Here is a 22,440-nt window from a genome sequence, read left to right on the forward strand (position 1 = left end):
ACTCCAGCGCCAGGCGACCAGACGCAGCTCGAGCCAGCGACCCGGACGTCCGTGCGACGCACCGAGGCACGCGGTTAACAGAAGGATCAGCGGACCGCCGTGGACACTTAACAGTGAGTAAGAAGGGGAATTAGAATCATAGCCGATAAATAGGGAATAGGTACAGGTTTAGTGGAATAGGCCAGCCTCGTCGACTCACTGATTCAACATCAATTCGCATGTGGCATATAATAAATCATTAATAGCGAAGCGTGGTCTCGCGTGATCTTGTCGTGCAGTGTGAGCGTGTGGGTGCGCTGTGTGCACAGTGGTTCGCCACGTGAGTGAGCGCTGCGCGGAGCTGAGCGCGCGGGTTGCGTGTGGGAACGCGTGTGGTACTGTGTGTGCGTAAGCTCGCGGCGTGCGTAATCGGCGTACCCCAGGTGCGCGATTGTAACGTGAGCGGCCAGCGCGGCGCAGAGAAGCGCAAGAGTGAGTGCCGTACAGAGCTGTGTGTGTGGGTGTGCGCGTACGTAATTAACCATGCCTGCTACGCGGACCCGCGGTGGAGTGGAACCCTCGGGCGACGGCTCCCACACCATGGGTGAGGAACTTAGCAGCGGTTCGCTTAGCAGCGGGGGGGCGATTGATGATGCTAGCCCGGCCGTTAGCATTATCGAGGGAGGGATTTCGGGGGCTAGCGACCCCCACAAATTGGTGTCAGAAGCGGTACGGACCCCCGCGTTACCTCACGCTAAAATAAGACTAATATTTACCGGCCGGGGGGCCCCTTCGTGGAAGGCATTCGCCCGCAATCTCTTAGGGGCCAAGGAAATTAATGGATGGACGGACGCGCAGGCAGTACGTCAACTTAATATGAATCTTGATGGGCGGGCAGCCGATTTTGTAGAAGCGTTACCCGCGAGCGCACAGACACAGCTAGAGGAGCTGATGCGCCGACTCGATCAGCGTTTTGGCACGCGTGACGAGGAGGAAGCAAAATCGGCCTTAGAGGCGCGCCGGCGCCAACCTGGCGAAGATCTACGTGATTATGCCGAGGATGTGCGTGAGTTAACAAAGATCGCACGCCCGGGGTACGCAACTGATGTTATTGAGGAACTGGCCGCCGAGAAAATCCAGCGGTACCTGTCTCGCACGGCGTGGTGGCAGCCAGACATGAGCTGCCCACGTCTTCCGTTTAACACCCTTGTCGAGCGCGCACGTAAGTGTGAAAGAATTCACAGCGAACGCGCGCAGCTCCGGGGGCTGGGACGAGAGCGCGCCATTGCGAGCCTGCTCTCGGAAGACGAGGAGGAGGGACAGGAGCTCGCGAGGACGGTAAGGGGCCGGGAAAGAGAGCCACAGAGACCCAACGAGACGACCCCGGGGTGGGTAGCCGGGTTACAGGCCGGCATGGGAGATATGATAACCCAAGTAGGTGAAAGGGTAACCCAGGTACGCGAGGAAGCAAATAAAAATATGACCAAACTGCAATCCTCCGTTGAGACCATCCGATCCGAAATGGGGGACCTACGCGCCACGGTGGGAGGGTTATCTGGGAGGGTAGCCCGACTAGAGGCGGAGGGTGGACAGCGGCGTAATGGGGGGGGAGGGAGCGGACAGGGGACCCGCTACGGAACCGCCCCCCCTCCCCGGGCATGTTATATGTGCGATCGCCGAGGGCATCTAGTGAGGGACTGTCCTGAAATCACCCGAGCGAGACAGACGCGGGGGGTTAAACTCCAACGCCCCCTAGAGAGCGGACCAACTAGGGGTGCAATCGACGCGGTCCCGATACAAATGGACGATAATGAGAATAATGGCGAGCGAGTGATCTCCACACAGGTTCCAGCAACAACGCCCACAGAAACGGTGACTCCTGGCGACTGGCTGCGGGAGCTGGTGGCGGGGATCACGGGGGCCACGTCGCTGGTGGAAGGGGAGGTAAACGGAGTGCGTACCCGAATCCTGCTGGACACGGGGGCGGTGGCCTCGCTCGTGAGCGCAGCGCACTGCAGCGCGATCGGGGTCGACGTGCGTCACCTGCAGGCACCGGACCGCGCGCTGCACACGGCGAGCGGAGCCGGAATGGGGCTGCTGGGGAGAGCCACCCTAGAGGTCCGCATAGGCAGTCAGGTGTGCACCCAGGAGTTCTACGTGTCGAGTGCGTTGTGTCACGAGTGTATCGCAGGTACCGACCTCTTAGAACGGCTGGGACTCAACGTGCAACCCCGCCAGCGATGCGCCACCATGGAGAGCAACGGCGAGCGGATACCGTTCCTGGGACGAGAACCGACGCGCCGCCGCTTTGCACCTGTGGCCGCTATCCTGACGACGGCAGTCACCATCGGCCCGCTCACCGAGATGCTGGTGCCGGTGGCAACATCCCCCACCGACCCCGCGCTCCGACCATCAGGGGAGGTAATGCTAACTCCTCACCCGGAGTTGGCAAAACGGTATGGGGTTGTGGGATCCGCCACGTTGGTAAACGCAGATGGGGACCGATTGTTTATGCGGATGTTTAACCCCCACAATACCCCCGCGATACTGCGACGGCGCACCCCAATAGCCACAGTACACCCCCTGCACGCACGCCACTCTAACGACTCGGTGTTCGCACTCTGGGCTGAGGACCCCGGTCGTCCTGCGGGTGAGCAGGACCTGGCCTGGCGAGTCGGCCCGACTCCCCGAGCCGAGGTCGTTCCCCTGCTCGACGCGTTACATGTACCATGGGCGGACTTACCTAAGGGAGAGGCCGATCGGCTGCGCGAGTTACTGCGGGAGTATGCCGACGTGTTCAGCGAACACGACTCGGACGTGGGTCGGACCGACCTTGTTAAGCATCAAATTGACACCGGTGCAGCCCGACCCATCAAACTCCCTGCGTACCGAGTGGGCGCACCCGAACGCGCCCAAATCAAAGAGGCAGTTGGGGACATGCTTCGCGATAACATAATTCAGCCCTCGGCGAGCCCCTGGTCAGCCCCGGTGGTACTAGTAACGAAAAAGGATGGGTCAACCCGATTCTGCGTCGATTACCGTAAACTAAACGCAGTCACGCTCGGCGATGCCTTCCCCATACCTCGCATCGACGACACCTTCGACAGTCTCGCAGGAGCGCGGTATTTTTCCACCCTCGATCTGGCGTCCGGTTACTGGCAGGTGGAGATGACGGAGGAGGATCGGCCAAAAACAGCATTCACCACCCCGATGGGCCTGTTTGAGTTTTGAGTGTTGCCGTTCGGACTCACTAACGCGCCCGCGACGTTCCAGCGGTTGATGGAGTTGGTGATGCGGGGCTTGCAGTGGGAACAGTGCCTGATTTACTTGGACGATGTGATAGTGTTCAGTAGATCTTTGTCTGAGCATTGGTCCAGGCTTCGAGAGGTGTTCCAGCGGCTGCGAGCGGCTCATCTCAAGCTCAAGCCACGTAAGTGTTACATCGCACAACGCGAGGTGGGGTACCTCGGGCATCGCGTCAGCGAGGCAGGCGTGCGCACCGATCCGGAGAAGGTACGCGCCGTAGTGGAGTGGCCACGGCCAAGGAATCTGACGGAGATCAGATCATTTTTGGGGCTCGCCACCTATTATCGTCGATTTGTAAAGGGATTCAGCGAGATTGCACGCCCCCTCACCCAACTCACCTCCCCTAAGCACCCCTACCAGTGGACGGGGGCCTGCCAGACGGCCTTCACCACTCTCAAAGACCACCTCACCCACGCCCCCACCCTCGCTTTCCCCGATTTTACCACCGATTTTATTTTGGACACCGACGCCTGCAGCAGCGGGCTGGGCGCGGTGTTGTCACAGGTACAGGATGGGGCGGAACGAGTCATCGCGTACGCCAGCCGGACCTTGAGTGGGGCCGAGCTGAACTATTGCGTGACCCGCCAAGAGTTGTACGCCGTGATTTTCGCATGCAAACAGTTCCGACCGTATTTGTACGGCAGGAGATGTCGCGTACGCACTGACCATTATGCTCTGCAGTTTCTTCTTACATTCAAGGAGCCACGGGGGCAGATGGCCCGGTGGTTGGCGCAGTTGCAGGAGTACAACCTGCAAATCGAGTATCGGGCTGGCCGGACGCATGCAAACGCGGACGCCTTATCGAGGCGACCCACGGTGTACGCCGAGACGAGGGCGGAGGAGGCCTGCCCGTGTTTCACGGGGGGACGCTGCCGGCAGGCAACGGACCCCCGAGAGGCCGCGGCCACTGACCCCCCCCCAGCGAGGGAGAGTGCAGTGTGCGCCACAGAAACCCTCACAGGTGGCACTGAGGATCCCGTCGACCGCCCGGCAAGCGCGGGACCCGCGGCTCGGGACCCGATCGGACGGATCCAGGAGGACGTCGGCTGCGCCTTCCCGGGCCTAAACGACGAGCAGCTGAGACAGACCCAGCAGCGAGATCCGGATCTGGCGGCAGTGGAGGCGGCACTGCGGGAGGAAAAGAGCGCCCTACCAGGACCCTGGAGCGGTTTGTATGCCCGGTTGTGTGTGCGGAACGGAGTGGTACGGGAGTTAACCGAGGCCGGCCAGCCGGGGGGCATCTGTGTTCCTGCCCAGGTGCGACCCCAGCTGCTACGGCTGGTGCATGACCACCCACTCGGGGGCCATGATGGGGAACGGCGCACCCGGGAGACCCTGCGTCGCCAGTATCTCTGGCCCAAATTGGCACAAGATGTGGCCGCCTGGGTGCAGGGCTGCCGGGCCTGTCAGCAGTGTGGGCAAAAGCCGGCGAGGTACCAGGTACCCGTGAGGCCGTTCCGAGTCAGTCGGACGAATCAGTTGGTCGGAATCGACCTGCAGGGGCCCTTTCCACGATCCCACCGGGGCAACCGATATATTCTCGTAGCGGTGGAATACTTCACCCGCTACCCCGTGGCGGTGGCTATCCCAGATAAAACAGCCCTTGTAGTGGCCCGGGCCTTCGTGGAAAACTATGTACTTAAGTGCGGGATCCCCGAACGAGTCATTACCGACCAGGGTAGTGAATTCGAGGCCGAATTATTTCAGGCGCTGTGCCGAGAGTTCGGGATCCAGAAGGACCGAACCACGGCGTATCACCCCCAGGCGAACGGGATGGTAGAGAGGATGAACCAGACTCTGGCCGGGAAGCTTAAACGCATGGCGGCCGCGAATCAACAGGACTGGGACGAACACCTTCCCTATGCCCTGTTCGCCTACACCACCGCCGTTCACACCTCTACAGGACAGACCCCGTTCCTAATGATGTTTGGTCGCGAGTCTCGCCTGCCCGCAGATCTGCTGTTCGGTGTTCCTCCGCCGCAACGGGAGGAAGGGAGCCACCCCGTGGAGCACTTGCTGGAGACCCTGCGAGGGGCCAGGGGCCGAGCCTGCCCGCACGGAGAGGCCGCGCACCAGCGGCAAGAGCAGGGCGCCCGACCCCGTATGGAGCCCCCCTTCTACACTGCGGGCTCCGAGGTGTGGCTGTACACTCCCCGCGTCGGTGCCGGACAGGTGGGGAAGCTGACCACCTACTGGCGAGGACCCTGGATTGTGAGACGGCAGATCTCACCATGGACGGTGCTGATTCAGGGAGGAGAGAGGGGCCGGGAGATGGTGGTCAACATCCGCCGACTGAAGCCGTGGCGACCAGCCCCCGAGGGGGGGAGCCCCGCCGTCCAAGTACCCCGAAACCCCGGGGTCCCCCCACCCCCCGTGCCCGGGGGCCTCGCGCAGTACATGGGCCCCACGGAGCCCCGGGCTCCGAGGGGCCCCGGGCGGGGCCGGGGGCGACGAGGACGGCGACCCTTAAACCCCACCGCCTCTGAGTTTGTTCCCCAGCCCGCAGGTGCCAGAGGCCGAGGGGAGCCGTTGGAATGGAGGAGGAGACCCCCGCCGGAGCCCCAGGAGACGGAGCCGCCACCCCCGAGGCCAACCACAAGGGCCGGGCGAATCCCGCGGACCCCGCGGCGATACCTCGTGGGGGCAACCCAGGCGAGGTGCTCAAGTCAACCCGGGACGGGGACTGGCACCCCGGGGGGCTATGTGGTGCCACAGCGACGGGGCCGCTCTGCCGAGCCAGGGAGCCGCCCGGCTTCCCCCACCGCACTGCCCCCAATCACCCGCCCCACATAAGCACACACCCGCACGCATCCCCCCCCCCCCATAGAGCTGGAAGGGAAGGTTACCTGATCGACCGGTTTTTATCCGAGAGACCCTTATCGGGATTAATTCTCACGGTTTCCGGCGATCAGGGAATTGGATGACCTCCCCCGTGCTACGTGGTACCGCGGCGCTGCTGCCGGCCTTAATATGGTGTGGTCGCGGCGTGGGGCATTCGGCCACCGCGGTTGAGGCGCATTTCCCCCCACACACACCCCCACGAGTCGACGGGGCAAGCAGGGGAGGCACGGGACAGCATGAATAGCGGGGTCACAGGGGCTGTTGCGCATAGTCATGGAGGGTTGGGATAATTGCGCTTGAGCGCGCAAGCCCCATTGGTAGGAAGGGTAAGGGAGTAATTAGGATTTACGCCTTGCACGCAGCACACTGATTAGCATATCAACAGCGCCTGGGGACTGCCGTGCGCGGGCTTGGGGTGCACGAGCCCATTGTTCAGCGCAGCATCCCCTTTGGGAGGTAGGGAGGATAAATAGAGGAGCGCAGAGGGGAAATCGCTCTCTTACTCCAGCGCCAGGCGACCAGACGCAGCTCGAGCCAGCGACCCGGACGTCCGTGCGACGCACCGAGGCACGCGGTTAACAGAAGGATCAGCGGACCGCCGTGGACACTTAACAGTGAGTAAGAAGGGGAATTAGAATCATAGCCGATAAATAGGGAATAGGTACAGGTTTAGTGGAATAGGCCAGCCTCGTCGACTCACTGATTCAACATCAATTCGCATGTGGCATATAATAAATCATTAATAGCGAAGCGTGGTCTCGCGTGATCTTGTCGTGCAGTGTGAGCGTGTGGGTGCGCTGTGTGCACAGTGGTTCGCCACGTGAGTGAGCGCTGCGCGGAGCTGAGCGCGCGGGTTGCGTGTGGGAACGCGTGTGGTACTGTGTGTGCGTAAGCTCGCGGCGTGCGTAATCGGCGTACCCCAGGTGCGCGATTGTAACGTGAGCGGCCAGCGCGGCGCAGAGAAGCGCAAGAGTGAGTGCCGTACAGAGCTGTGTGTGTGGGTGTGCGCGTACGTAATTAACCATGCCTGCTACGCGGACCCGCGGTGGAGTGGAACCCTCGGGCGACGGCTCCCACACCATGGGTGAGGAACTTAGCAGCGGTTCGCTTAGCAGCGGGGGGGCGATTGATGATGCTAGCCCGGCCGTTAGCATTATCGAGGGAGGGATTTCGGGGGCTAGCGACCCCCACAGACGTCACCGCGAGTGGCGACTGTTGTTGTTGAAGCGGTAGTGTCGTGGTTAGCGCTCTGTGCTGCAAACCCCGGCGACCGAGTTCGATTCCCGCTCACAGCCAACACCAGTGACGATTATTTTAACCGATCCTGGGCCTCCCCTAGGTTGACTCAGCCTAAAATTACATCGCCGCTTGGGAGACAAAGGCGGCCGGGGGTGGTACTGGCCATCCACCCCTCGTGTGCCGTTCCGCTGCTCACTAACAGCACTTGTCCCAACATTCTGTTAAGGCCATAAGGTGCGGGTCGTTTGTGTGTTTTTTCTATGTATGTGAATTTATGTTAAGTTTTAATCACGATGCAATATGTTTTACAGTGTTACATGCAAATGTACAATATTTATTTGTATTCATACGTTTAACAATGCTTCGCTTTTTTGTTGAACCTGAAACACATTTCATAACACTGACCGTATGGGTATTGAAATACAATGTATTCTTGTTTTACAACTAACGAACCGTTGGACTGACGAACGCGTCTCAGGAACGGAACCCGTTCGTAAGTCGAGGACTGCCAGAACGCTTGAAAACTGCACGACTGCAGTGTTTCAGGTCCTGCCAGTAGTAGGCAGCTGGAGGCACCCTGGCAGTGAAACATCGCTGCATGCAGGCGATGTGCAGGCTGAGCTCCTGAGCAGTAAAGCAGGACATAACGGAGTTAATCTTTTATTGATACTCTTTGGTTCATTCGGTAAAGTCACGTAGGTATCAAATAAAATAAATCACGACGTTTCGGGCGCAACACAAGCACCTGATGACGGACGCTTGTGTTGCGCCCGAAACCTCGTGATTTATTTGATATTTTATACCTACGTGACTTTACCGAAACGACCAAAGAGTATAGATTCCTGCAGTCACGAAAGCTTCAAATCAATATCTTGTATTGGTATAGGTAAGATAGTCACCCTAGCTAGTCATATATAACGTTCAACCGCCAGGGACATTTGTAAGCGTTATGATGGGTTCATGTAAAGGATAACTTATCTGTGGTGACGTGGGGGATCAATGTCGCCGATCATATTATGCACGGGCTTATCCACGAGGTTAAAGATTTGCGGATAATTGGATGGATTTGCCACGCGACTTGGAGCAAGAACAAGGATCCATAGCGAAACAAGTTGTGCCACATTTTCACAAGTGCCTTCCTTCATCGCTCGCGTTGCACGAATTGTTTAGAACGTTGAGAGGATGGACGCGACCTCGTCACAAGAATGCCACAGATGCAGGCGAACATCGCCCACATGTTGAGACTTGTCGAATAACATTTACCTTTGCATAGCCTGGAAGAGATCAGCACGGAGCAAAACATCAACCGATTGGAGTGTGTGGGAGTAACGGTTAATAATCCCCCTTGATCCCTCCTCCTCGTCTGCCGAGAACGGGGCCACTGCACGCCCATTAGTCCACGCGTGTCGTTTGTGCATGATGTAATTAGGAGCAACGGGGCCTTAATCCTGTAATTGAATCTGACCCATTCAATGCATTGTACGGTCTAGGTGCACATCGAGTTCTGAACTATATGACGAAACCATCAGAAACGTAAATTTAAAAAAATATTGTGACCGAATATTTAGCCAAACAAATGCGCGAACTGTTTGCCAGTTGACATGACCACCAGTATGAATGTATCCACAGTCCCGCCATGCCAACAATTGAACTCATTCCCGCACTTAGGCTGGCATTGCCACATCTCCACGGTGGTAATGTGCTCTCGGGAACAGTCTGTATCGTGGCTCGCCGTTCCCTCTCCGATTAGCACGGTTGGCTACGTACGCTGCGAAATATGTTCAACATATATGCAGTACATACATCAAGGCCGTAGACATGAAGTCAACATTGGGGGGGGGGGGGGACCAAATCTTCCAGGGTGTCTGGGGGTCCCAACCTAAATTTTAAAACTAATTTCCTGCCTAAAATATTAAAAAATTCACTAACACATGGGATAGACTTTTTCTTTATTTTTTACAATAATATCTAATAGTGTATTGTATTGCTCTGTTTTTACTTTGTTTTTTTACATTTCTTGTTTCATTGTATGTAATGGCAGAGATTAGGGATTAATAAAGAACAACCATAACTACAATCATATAAACAGAAATCTATGCATTGATGTATATGAAGACAAGTCTAGATATTGTGGCCAAGCTTTATCAAATAGTTTTTTTTATTTACATAGCATAGCAATTATATTGAGCTTATTTGAATATTGGGGGGGCAATGTCCCACTCAATATATACTATAATTACGGCCTTGACATACATACTCTCCTTGGGCTGCTATTCTGTCACCAGTCGCATTCGTTGCCCGCCATTCCTTCTAGCGGTGTGTCCTGTTTAAGCCTTCGTTGACTTCGTTAAACACGTCGTTTTCGCGACCAGTATTATTCGCAACTAGACTTTTGCCCGTCCAAGGACGGGTGTATTGCAGTAAATCTGAAACTTTCAAGCGAAAAGCAGACCACGATGTGATCGTCATTGCATCCATTCGTGTGCAATTAGTAAGGGCGCGGTGACACAGACTTATTTCATTTAAAGGTGATAATCCCTTGTTCATCATGACGTCCTTTTTACTTCCATGTCTCAACAGCGTGACGGAGATCGCGTGACGTGAGGGTTCTGCCTTCGTAGTGAGGGTTGTAAGTGGAGTGACGTCACCTGCTCATGAATATTAATTAAGGGGGCTGGTCGATGTGGAGTGACGTCACGAGCGTGAAGGACATTCCTGGGTGATTATAATAGGTATGACAAAGGTGTGTTTGGTTATATCGCGTTATTATAAATGTGTCCCAACCGGAAGATGCTGGATGTAATTACCAGCGGAACGCCGTATTCAAATTCTAAATGTTGTGGATTCACTCTTCAAAGGGGCCGTCCATAAATGACGTCACGCGATTTTGAACGATTTTTTACCCCCCCCCCCCCTCGTCACACGGCGTCACAAAATGTCAGACCCCCCTCAAATATGACGTCACAAAGCTCTGCCCCCCCCCCCCAAATTAAAACATGCTTCACATCGCTTTAAACTATGGTCATTGTAGTGCGTATTTAATGTGGCGCTGCCCTCTGATGTTGTAGGAGAATTATTATTTTTATAAAAAAGTCTATTTAATTAAGTAGAACGTGTTGTCTATATTTATTTAAAGTTGCGCATTTTGATGTGACGTCACATTTCTCAACCCCCTACGTGACGTAATTTATGGACGGCCCCAAACACACCGGTGGGCTAAAGAAGTAACTAATTTGCGTTTTGTTGACGTGACACATTTTTTTACTGATTGGCAGTTTCGGGTGGTGGAGGGTTGCGACACATTTATGATAACGCGATCTAACCCAACCAACAACCTTTATTATGAGTGCTGACTTAACAACTTTGACACGTGGATCAGAAGCATGGACACAACGCTGAAAAGAAGCACAAAATTGAGTGCAGGGCTGCACGCTTGGGATGACGATGGCAGACAGAGGAGCACGTGGATCAAGGAACGAACGCAACTCAACGTTGGGCCCCTTTTAGGAAATGTGTTGAAATGAAACTCATCGCGCTGCCGTGCCCCTGAGCATATTTACACTGCCCAGAGCTTAGTAGAGCGTGCACATTTAGATACGTATTGTGCGTATTAAACTGCATGGTGTTATGCATAATAGATATATTTAGATTGTTCCATTAGCGTGCATAATTATATTATTGCGTGCTCATTTCTAGAACGTGGTGTGGGTTTGTTTTGTCATGGAAATAAAACATACTGTAGTAATGATAACGTATGCCTAATTAGGAGCATTCGCAAGAAATGTTCATGTAATCGTATAATAAATACAATTATAATTGAACAAAAATGCGTAATTTATCCAGGAAAGCCCCGATCGAGCACGAACATATTTTCAGGAGGGTCTTATATGGCGATTTTAGCCAATTCCTTGGAAGGAAATCACCGTCCTCGAGAGAAAAAACAAATGCGAGCACGTGAAGAACCACGGACGCAAGACTCAACAGGTTTACAAAAAATCACGTAACTCATTACTAATACAGGGGAATAAATGCAGCTAAAAGTGCAGGTGCGTGTGTGTGTGTTACCAGGTGTGTGTGTTAGCAGGTGTCTGTGTGTGTGGGAGCGATAGTGTAGCGGTTACGACGCTGCGCTACTGAGCCTGGCGACACGGGTTCTATTCCCGTTTACTGCCAATACCGGTGACGATAATCTGAACCGGTCCTGGGCCTCCCCTAGGTCGACTCAGCCTCAACTGAGTACTTGGTGCAGTGGTGTGTAAACATCGCCACTGGGGAGACAAAGGTGGTCGAGCGTGGTGCTGGCCCACCCACCCCTTCGTGTGCCATGTCGGTCTTCATAGGCGCTCGCTAACAGCACTTGCCCCAACAGTCTGTGCAGTCTATAGGGGGGTCTTTGTGATGTTTCATCCCTCTTCGATAAATTATATCACGATGGGAGGGATGGGAGGGATGGGAGGGATGGGAGGGATGGGGGGGGGGGGTCGCGATTCGTTTCGAGAATTCATTTTTTCTTTTAATGATAGTGGTGTACACGAACAAATTGCACACAAAATTTACACGGGTGCCAAAACTCCATAACATCTGTAATCACGATTTAAAGTCACAGAGAAGTGAAATAATAAAATAATAAAAATTAAACAATAAAACCACAGCAAGAACATTTTCTTGCTGTGGTTTTCACACCTGATGATGATTGCTTGTGTTGCAATCGAAACGTCGTGAGAATTTTATTGTTTTATTTTTTATCGTATTATTTCCCTTTTCCGTGACTTTACCGAAATAACCAAGAATGTGAATATCTGTAAGCACATCGCAAGCATCTATTTTAACCGGTGGATAGATTCATTGGCTACACCACGAACACTAACAAATGTCGGGTTTTCTGTACTTATCCATATTCGGCGGTCCTCAGCTTTATACATTTTCGGAGCCCGTCACAATCATCCAACCCCTAAGGCCACGTCCGATGTCATCCGTGGCTGGGAATTAATCGTGGGTCCATTGTCAATAGTGCAGTGATCGGACCACTGCGTCGCTATTCCCTGTGCACATCGCTTTTAAACATTTAACCGAAAAAAAACACATTTATCCATGCGCGCACAACTGCACACACGCGCGCGCAAATATACGCACGCTATTTTTACGTAAATATGTTTTTGCATTGTGTACCCTTTATGCTAATAGGGTTGCCTTGTACAGCTTCATGAGGTTGTATTGTTGTTGGGACAGTTGATAAAAAAAGCATGGATTGTAATTATAAAGCTCGTGCACTCATGTGTACACAGAAAAGCACACACGTACACAGACATGAACGCACATTAATGCGCTCACAAAAAACGTGTACACACATTACAAAAAGCCCTGCAATAGCCGTTTAGACTGTTGTTAGTAAGCATCTTTTAAGGCCGGAACTGTGCAGGAAGGGGGTGGTATGGCCCCCACTACGCTTGGCTGTCTTTGTCTCCCCTTTGGTTATATTTGCACACCACATCAGGGGGCTCTTTTAAGGCTTAGTCGATCTAGTGGAGGCCCAGTGCTGGTTCACGTAATTGGCAGTGCTGTCAGCAGTGGTCGGGACTCAAACATAGGTCGTCGGCTTAGTAGCGCAGTGCACAACAGAGACAAAGTTCCCCCGTATAGCCTTAACAGACTGTTGGGACAAGTGCTGTTCGCGAGCACCTATGAAGGACGGAACGGCACACGAGGGGGTGGGTGGCCAGCACAACGCCCGGCCGCCTTTGTCTCCCCAGTGGCAATGCTTACACTTATGGGTACACACGCACACACATACACAAGTGCGTGCAAGAGATGCATGGCCATCAGTAGTATTACTCTATCCATCACTCGCCTTCCCGCCCTCCCGTGTGTGCTGGCCTTGATGGCTGTCTGCGTCGATTTTTAATTAGAAATCGCCTGCACTGAGCCATTAGGAGATTAAACACGCGGCGAAGCCATGATACGATCCATCACGGCCTCCTGAGCACACCCGGGAGCCTCTTCCCACACCGATGCATCATTGTCCCCACAATGATCATACCGTTACCTCTAAACCGTCATAAGTAATTCGTCTCTGATTACTGATTACTCCCTGGTTTGAGATGTGATTTTATTTAATCCCATTTTATGTCTCTCTCTCTCAAAATAATGTCATCTAATTGCCTTGAAGGAAATGTGTCCACCGTAAGAATGTGGCATTTCAATCACTTGGACCAACGCTGGCACGTGTTTGGAACTGTTGGACCAACGTTGGCCCAATGCTGGCCTCACGTTCCATGTTCGCTGGGTTGGCACTCACTCTTTGGAATGGGAAATGCTTTCACTGTGATTGTATGGCATGCGTAGCGTTGTGTGTAAAGTAAGTCACTCACGATTAGAAGGTCATCAATTGATGACCTTCTGATGTTTTGGGTGAACTTTGCTTTTCATTCCTCAAGTGGCACTCATGTTAATCGTCCTCAAGGGTCAATCGTGGAAAGTCAAGAATGTTTTTTGTCATTTGGAGAGAAAATAGGACCTGTCGGAAGAATTGGGAATTTAAGCCGTTGAGTTAAGGCCTCTGGTGGAGATGAGTGCTGCCCCATTATTCATTTGAGTCGAGAGATGCTTTGACTTTTTTGGACCGGAATTATTGAAAAATAAATAACAACCTAACAAGCATTGAGATGATTTATGAGAATATCTTAAAATTGTATTATTTAATTATAATTAACTTGCCTTTTGCCTGTCCAAGGACAGGTGTATTGCAGTAAATCTGAAACTTGGAAGCGAAAAGCATCCCGCGACGTGATATTCATTGCATCAATTCGTGTGCAATTTGTAAGGGCGCGGTGACACAGACCTATTTGATTTAAAGGTTATAATCCCTTGTTCATCATGACGTCCTTTTTACTTCCGTGTCTCAACAGCGTTACGGAGATCGCGTGACGTGAGGGTTCTGCCTTTGTAGTGAGGGTTGGAAGTTGACGCTGTGGAGGGGGGAGGAGGCGCCCCCCCCGCATGTGGAGTGACGTCACCCGCTAATTATTATTAATGGGGGGGGGGTGTCCATTTGGAAGACGTCACCTCTTCATGACTATTAATGTGGGGGGCTGTTCGATGTTGAGTGACGTCACCCGCTCATTAATATTAATGAGGGGGGGTCCATGTAGAGGAAGTCACCTGTTCATGATTATTAATGAGGGGGGCTGGCCGACGTAGAGTGACGTCACGCACGGGGCACACAGACATTCTTGGCTCATTATCGTAGTAAATGGCATTTTTTGTTGGCTCAGTTTGAAAAACTAAATGACACATTTAATAATAAAAAGTTGAATGGAAATGTATACCAAGAACGGATAACTTGTATAAAGTTAACTGATAACATTTCAGGATGCATTCTAACATATATATATATGGTTGTACAATAACACATTTTCAATTTCAGGGTAGAATCACATGCGTATTTTTTTATCTTTACCCCCAGTGGTTTTATTTGTCCAGGAGGGTCCCACTGAGATATTGACCAACTTGTCAGTGCGTTTTTTAACTGTAAACAATATTTGTAAAGTGATTGTCCTCTGATTACCGATTTCCTGAAAATAACAGCACTCTGCTATGATGTTTGGCTTTGTGTCACAATCCACTGCATATGAATATGCTGCCGCTATTATCCATTAGCCAAATATTCCATCTTCATAATTTCCCCATTTGTAATACATGTTTTCATTATCTATAATTTCCTTCAACTCCACGTACAATAATAATTATTAATCATAAGCCAGAACCTGGTAATGGTTATGAGATTGTAACCTAAAATTGAGTAATACAACAGCATCACCAATACATACCTTAGTTAATCTGATGAAAAGAAAATGTTACATTGAGTCCCTTAGACTCTAATTTACTAATTGCCATGACCATGCAATTCCGCGTATGATTTATTTGTGTTGGCCTATAGCTACCTCTAAAGCCATTTCATAACCCTGTATTAGATTGTTCCACCTAATCTGCTAATGGACTTCAGATTTGATTCGAGAGGTCAACATCCTTGAATCTGTTTCGGAAACCAATTAAAAAATTCAGGATTTTTTTTTTTTAGCAAATCCCACCCATTATATGTATGACCAGGAATCAACCCCACGTGACCGTTTGGAACGCTATTCCTTCCCATATTCGGAAGCCACTGAAGCTATGCACTCTCAAATCAATATTGAAAATTAATTTCTTGAAAACAGTTTTTTGTGTTTAGTTTGTTGTCCTTCCCCCGCACTTCCGATTAGCACGGTTAGCTACATACGGTGCGACGTAAGTTCAACATACATGGCCTGGTTCATAGCGCAGCACATTTGTTAAACCGTCACCACTGCATTATTCTCCACCACGGATGAAGCACTTCAATGGAAGTGCCAGCTGTTACAGCTCAACGCGACAAAGCTCACACCAACGCAGCGGGTAATTGCTCTTTGAAATGAATTTATTAGGTTCTGGATATGATATTGTATATATATACACACAATCATAGTATGTTACATGAACTTGCACAACATTTCCTTTATATACAATCGAAGACCCCCCCCCACCCCATTTAGCCTTATAGACTGTGGGGGCGAGTGCTGACAGCGAGCACATATTCAGGTCAACACGGCACGTGAAGGGGGGCAGTAAGACCAGCACCACACCTGGCCTCCTTTGTCTCCCTAGTGCTCTGATGTTGACCTCGCTGTACTAAGTACTCATTTTAGGCTGAGTTAACCACGAGGAGGCCTGGGTCAGGTTCAGATTCTAATTGCCACTGGCGTTATACCATGACAGGGAATCAAACCCTCGATGCCGGATCCATAACCACGACGCAGCGTCGCCAACATCCACGCTGCTTCTCCCAATACCATGATACAACATGTACACGCCCTCGTCATACACATGTACACTTATCGTGAAATGTAACAGGTGCTGCTTCAGCAATTATATAATAGATTTTGCATAAGGCAAAGTAACAAAAAAGGTATTTTTTTCTGTAGCTGAGAAGAAACGGAAACTTGAACATTTAAGATAGCTGTGTAATCTAGATTTGAAGTTTAGGGAAATAGTATTTTAAGTATAACATGTGTAGGCAAAGTTAAAATATATAAATAACGAACAATTCTGGGTTATAACTGCTAGGGGTGAACAGTTGGAGTCCAGCCTCTTCTCAACACAACAACAACCACCGCCACTGTTAATTGCTCAATCATGTAGTGGCGCTAATCATTTTACACCCCCCAAAAAAATACACGATGATGATCGTGACAATGCTGAATGAAACACACGACAGCATATAACGCTGCCTAAAAGATTGCCAAACTACTGGACATATATTAACAACAAAAAACAACTCTTGACACTTAGAAGAATATGTTTTAACTTGTGAATAAAACTGGTCATACATCAATGTTTTCTATTCGTCTCAGCAATAGAAACTATATATATATCAGTTTTATGTTAACTGAATAAAATTGCTCTATGCATACATATGATACTCCCATATGTCATGGGTAGACATAGGATAAGTAGTGTCAGTGGGCTGCTATTGAGGTCAATAACACAGCTGTCACATTTGACACGTAGGCTTTCGCAACCAACATTACGGTTCTTAATGGATTCTTGGGTCAGATCGCATAAGTAAAATGCGTGTCGTGCACCCTCCTCCACCAGACACAGCCAATTAATGTGAAGTCACGTGAACAAAACGTGCCAGGTAATTACTGCTTCAGCACATCGGTGTGTTGTAGAGCAATCCACAAGCATGTTTTTACAAATTGGGGGCAGACGTTCCACTGGTAGTTAGAACCAGCATCATCAGGCAGTTGACAGAATTATGAAAATATCCTCCAGTCTTGGGCCTTAAATAGGACAGAACATGTACAATTTGGTAGTTTGTAACTACCAGATTTCTCTCCATCAGAAGCACTAATGGATAGCCATGTTTGCTCACGTGACGTCTTTATTTTATCGGCTGTCTTGGGTGGACGAGGCTACATGATGCGTATTTTACTTTTCGTGATCTGACCAAAAAATACATTTCGAAGCGATCGGGTGTCGTCTCAGTACCGCTCTGGACACAGGTACGTGTTTGTGAGTCGACTGAGGATTGATTCATTGTCTTTCCTGGGTTCAAATGCAAAAAGCAGAGTCTGGGCCTGGTTCAGATGCTAATTGGCAATGATGTGCATGGCCACAAGTTGCAATGCTCCAAACACATTTTGAGAATGACACGTAATAAGTTCATACAGGCCCAATGTTATGTATCGTTAAACATTGTCTTCCCTCACTTATCTTCGTGAATTATTAATGCCTGTTCCAAGAGAATGTTGCCTAGCCTCAGGCAATGGTTGTTGAGAATCTGTGGCCCAAGTGTCACGTGTAGATTTACAGTGTCACAACAACGAAGTTCTCGGAGAGATCCCACAAGTTGCAAAACGGAAGAACCCTGAAATGCTGCAGACGTAGTGCAGACTTACTGGCTGTACTGTCTGCTACTGGCATCGTGTTACCTTGCATGTAGGTCTCTGATGCAATGGCTCAATCTCTTAATAATCCGCCAAGCACATTTTCCGATCGACTGAAATTACAGGCTTGTGCCACTCCATAACGTTAATTGAAAATTAGCGAACTGAAACTGGACTAACATTTGTTTGGACATATTAGGTATCTCATTATCAAAACGTTGTGACTGCCCCTTCACACTACGTGGATTTTTTTAAATATAAGCAGTCTTTCGAAAAAAAATTGTAATTAAATATAATTTGTATATTTTAGAGGGGTAAACGATGATAGTAATTGCATCAATCAGATATTAAGAGGTCAGTGTAATATGCCCAATTGAATTGACCTTAGTTTTAAGCAATACCCTTTAACATCTGCACACAATTAGCCTCGTTTTCCAGGCTAAACTCATACCAATTTGCATACTTAAATTATATAACTCTTTATGTGATCATAGCGAGAGCCCATGGGGACAATTGACGATCTTCGTGGAAGTAAAGCCGACCGATTAAAAACGTAACCTCCCTCGTATCACTGATAATAATGGCAACAGCATGTCGCTTAGCGGAATGTTTCGTGGCAAATTACGAACATTTACAAACCACATCTCCTCTTTGGATATGTTTACATTTTATGGCATAATATATACTGTATACTATACACAGACATGAAGTGTTTTTTTTAGCTGCTTCAGCAAATTAAAAGTTTGAAAACGAATGTAGAATGGGGAAAAAAATAACACATTTCATCTACTGGCCTGTAGGTTTTCCATTTCAGTGAATCCAAGTAGGATGAATATTTCCCGCACCTCCGATTAGCGCAGTGCCAGAGTTTAACATACATACAAACCATAACGGAGGTGGTTCATCTCCACTGAATCTCTTCACCAGGCTTTTTGCCAAATTCATGATCTACACTTTGCTTTTCAACATCTGTTTTTATCTTCCAGCGATTAATGAAAATATTTGATACTTTTAAGTTGTGGTTGTGTGCATATCACACCCTCTCTCCTTGATATTTTATATTTATACATCACATTTTACAACAGTTTTTAAAGCACTTACAAATGCCTGCAGCAGACGTATACCATCTTTACACAAGCTTTGGAAGAGCCATGCCTTGCCGAAGATAGAGTATTATATATGTATAATAGCCCAAAGAGATATTATGATAAAAGCCAAAACGTTATTACAGTACAGCTCCTCTTACTCGTGGTGAAACGGGGACCAGGGTCGCAGATCCACTGGGTTATCTGTGAATTTACGCCTTTTATCCATGATAAAAAAATATGTGCAGAAGATAACAGGAATAGGGCATTGGGTATAATAGCAGTTTTCCCCGGGACCCGACACATTCTGTGGATAATAGGAACCACAAGTAACAGACTCATGGACAAGAAGAAGTCCTACGGTGTCCTGAAACCTTTAGCTTTGGACACTGGAAATGTCACCGACTTCCTGGTCTGTGTTCACCAACAGTTTGAATTGCGAAGCAGCCAATAAAGTGGAACAAGACCCAAGATGGAATGCAACAGCGGCTTTTGGCTGGCCATCCGACAAAGACGGCCACTGCATCGCGCGCATTCGGATGTGCTTCTGCGGCCGTCTGGAACGCTCTTCCTTCCGATATTAGGAAGCCACCAGAGCTATGCGTTTTTAAATCAAGATTGAAAACTAAATTTTTTAAGACTGCTTTTCGTGTTTAGTTTGTTGTCCTTCCCCCGCACCTCCGATGAGCACGGTCGGCAACGTACGGTGCGAGAAAAGTTCAACATACATAAAGGTTAGGGTTGCAAGCAAAACGCTTAATGAAAAAAATAAAAAAGAATACAAAGTTATTGTTACACAGAACTTGATACCATTTGTCTATACATACAATATAGATGCAACGGAACGATGTTTGGAGTCACTCCAAAAGGCCCTATCTAACCCAACATGAGATGGTGTTCCTCCGTGCTCTGTAAAGAGTGCTTCTCCACGTGTCAATCATGCTGCTATTTGCGTCGATAAAACTTACCTCTCAGCTCGGGCCAAGCCGAGTACCACAACTAAAAACACACCAAACGTGATGGATGATTTTGCTTATTAGCAGGCACAACATTTAAATTGTGCCCAATTTTTATCAGATAGCCCTAATTAATTGACATATTTGTCCAGGTGATGATTTAATTGGCTACGTTAGGAGGTGGAGAGTTAAAGTTAAACATTTGTAATTAAACCTACACCGTCGCACCCAAAATTAACTCATTTTGAATCATATATGTAGTGAAAGCCTACGTATAAAATTAAGATAACCATCGCTTAATAGAAAAATAATCAAACTTGATTTGAAGGTTTCGTGACTAAATTATTATTTAATTTATTTTCTTTCTACGTGCCTTTACCGAAAGAACCAAAGAGAAAAAGAATCCTAGATAATTTTACAATGCAGTTTACATCAAATAAAGAGATCATATTAATGACGATGGGTTTGAATGTGTAAGTTGCATATTTCTCAAGATTAACGTTTTCTACTCAGTGCATCAACACCCAAAGCTCATGTTCCCTTGTATCTGCAAGAAAATATGACTCGTCAATGTGCAATCCTCGTAATGTGAATGAGTATTTGTGTTGTCTTGCAATGACTTGTTTTATTTTTTAGCATTAGCTCAGTGGGCTTTCTCCTGAAGGGTGATATAATAAAGGGTGAGAACCCCTTGATTGTATAACCTGTATCAAATGAACTAAACTAAGTGTAACAGCAAACACTAAATGGGGAAGTAATGCTGTGCTTTTCGGAACATGATCGGGCAACTCATGTAATTGACCCAGCTCCAAAACCTGCAATCATGTGCCATCGCATAATAGACTCTAGATTAATTGCATTAATTAACAGGGAATGGCCACGTTGTTCTGGGCAACTGGGTGCATGCACCATTGTCAATATCACAAATCCTGACTCATGAATTGGCTGCGAAGAACGGGGGGGTGTGAGAGCTGGAGGGGTGGGGGAACTGGAGTGGTCAGTGCCATCGCGTGGCTGGCATCTGGCCCTGATGCAAGGAATGAAATGGGCCCCCTGTTCAATTTCCCTGTTTGTTGCCCGGTTCCTGGACCCCGATGCAGTTGCACCATCTGCACACTGGAAAGTTACACAAACCCCACTGTTTTTGGGGAGATGGATGCATTTCCATGACTAAACGAAACGATATCTTTATTTTATTTTACAAGGCCCACTGAGCTACATTGCTATTTTTCAGAAGCGACCTGACTATGAGAGATGAAAACTGAACAAAGTGGCTTATCATGTGGACATTTATAGCAGCCAAATACTCTCAATGTGAAGGGAAAAACCGGAGGACCCGGAAAAAAATCCACGCGACCACGGGGAGAACATGCATACTCCAAATTTACAGGCGTCAGTCGGGATCGAACCCACGACCTTCTGTATTACCAGGTGAGCTAGTTAGCATCTCCTAGCCACCATGGCGACTAAGATGTCATGGGGTCAGATCTGTGCCAGGCTGAAGCAGCACTAGTGCCCACTTATTTTCACAAGTTGGTAAGCAATGCCCATGACATCTTGACAGGCCGGCCCCAGGCAACAGGACTGTTCTAAGAAACGGTTACAATGGAACGAGTCAATCAGACCTGTCACGCACGGCGGAAGCACAGATTATGTTGTATTTTCACGCAATTTGAGGATGGCTACTTTTTGACATTCAAGAATCATTTCTTGTTGGTCTATCCCCCCCCCCCCATCTCATTCGTATGCTAACTAATTTACAAATAATTCGCTTCAATAAGTTATACATTGGATGTTGTCCATTTTGGTTGATGCATCATGACGTACATCGTACGTAGTCATTCCCTTCCCCTTCTCTTCACCTCTCCTCATCCCTGTCTATAATCTCACGCCACCACTTGCCAATCTCACACCAACCATTAGTCACTCACGTTTGCGATCTGCAAATTGTGATTTTTGTGTCAACCATGTTGGTTTATCGACAGGACAAATAAAACTAAAATGTACTTTTAAAAAAACTATCACAAACCCTCTTATATTAAAATGTGTAAAAAAAAATTGCATCACGTTTACATACTTTGCAAATTATCACCTTCTCCCACCGTAGCCTGGATTTCTACCGAGTGTAGATGCATCCCCCCTGGCTCAAACTCTTGTGGGTCATCAGGGGTAAGTGGGCGAGGGTGCAGATATATCAGGACGGGCGAGACAAAACTGAAGTAAAGAAACAAGCCTCAGCCTCACCTTGATTCAACTTTACCACGATCGTGACTGGTGGTGGCAACGTGGAGTCAAGGGATGGCCATGTAAGACGGGCCTGTAGCCATGGGTTAGACCCCAGGCGACGTTAAATAGAGTATAGTGCCCCAACTAAATATCCAGATTGAAGAGGGTCACAGTGCTGGTCAGTATATGTTGGCGTCCTGCGTAAGTAAAGCAGTCACCTGCACCCTCTTAGCCAGCTACGGGGATGGTGCAAGGAGTGGGGGTAAAGGAAGCGTGTGTATAGACACGGGTATAGCGTGGGGCATAGGCTTGGGTGGGTTTCGGCATGCGTTCCAGTATATCAGT

General features: G+C 49.1%; 1 protein-coding gene across 1 annotated transcript in view; it reads right to left on the reverse strand.

Annotated features, from left to right (window-relative positions):
• The window catches only part of CHAT (choline O-acetyltransferase), a 91,978-nt gene that overhangs the window by 43,767 nt on the left and 25,771 nt on the right, over positions 1 to 22,440 (reverse strand). The window lies entirely within an intron of this gene.

This window comes from Lethenteron reissneri, chromosome 12 (assembly GCF_015708825.2).
Source record: "Lethenteron reissneri isolate LAM-NWPU_2019-01 chromosome 12, ASM1570882v1, whole genome shotgun sequence".
NCBI classification, from domain to species: domain Eukaryota; kingdom Metazoa; phylum Chordata; class Hyperoartia; order Petromyzontiformes; family Petromyzontidae; genus Lethenteron; species Lethenteron reissneri.